The following is a 677-nucleotide window of genomic DNA, read 5'->3' as shown; positions in this document are numbered from 1 at the left end:
TTTGGATAGTTTATTTGAAAAAAATTCAGAATGGGTTATATTTGGGCATTCTTTTTTATTTATTTTTGTCAACACTTTGTTAACAAATATATTTTCTTCAGAACCAATAGTGAGTTGTTAACCCGCAGCGATAAGGTTTGTCACCCTACCCCATCTAGATGATGTCAAAAGGAAGTCTTGGGCTCAGTCTCTGAGGCGAAGAAAAGCATTACAAAAACACAAGGGTGAGAACAAGCACAAAGACAGACAGTTGAAACTGTCAAGCATGAGAAGCAAGAGCAATGCTGCTTGCAGCCACACAACCACACTTCAGAAAAAACAAAATACTACATGCACAGGATGTGGCTTAAAATGCCACCACTGATGTTGCACAAGAACGCGCAAGTAATGCTCGATGCTCTTTTTCTCAGGCCACCTGCTCCTTTTTGCGGGTCATGGGGAGTTGAATCTGGGACTCTCGGATGCATTGTGACATGCATCGCCCAACCGTTTATTTCTATTCACACAAGTTTTATAGGCACCTTATTTGAGATGTGGGGGGAACAAAAATGTTGTCTTCCTCTAGATAGCTGAACAAGCTTTGTTGTATGATGAGAGACCACTTCGAAGCATAACCACTATTTTATCTGAGCCACTCATCCTCACAGGGGTCACCGGAGTGCCGTTGCCTATCCCAG

Source organism: Syngnathoides biaculeatus, chromosome 2, assembly GCF_019802595.1.
Source record: "Syngnathoides biaculeatus isolate LvHL_M chromosome 2, ASM1980259v1, whole genome shotgun sequence".
In the NCBI taxonomy this organism is placed as follows: Eukaryota; Metazoa; Chordata; class Actinopteri; order Syngnathiformes; family Syngnathidae; genus Syngnathoides; species Syngnathoides biaculeatus.
Note: the sequence above shows the minus strand (reverse complement) of the source record.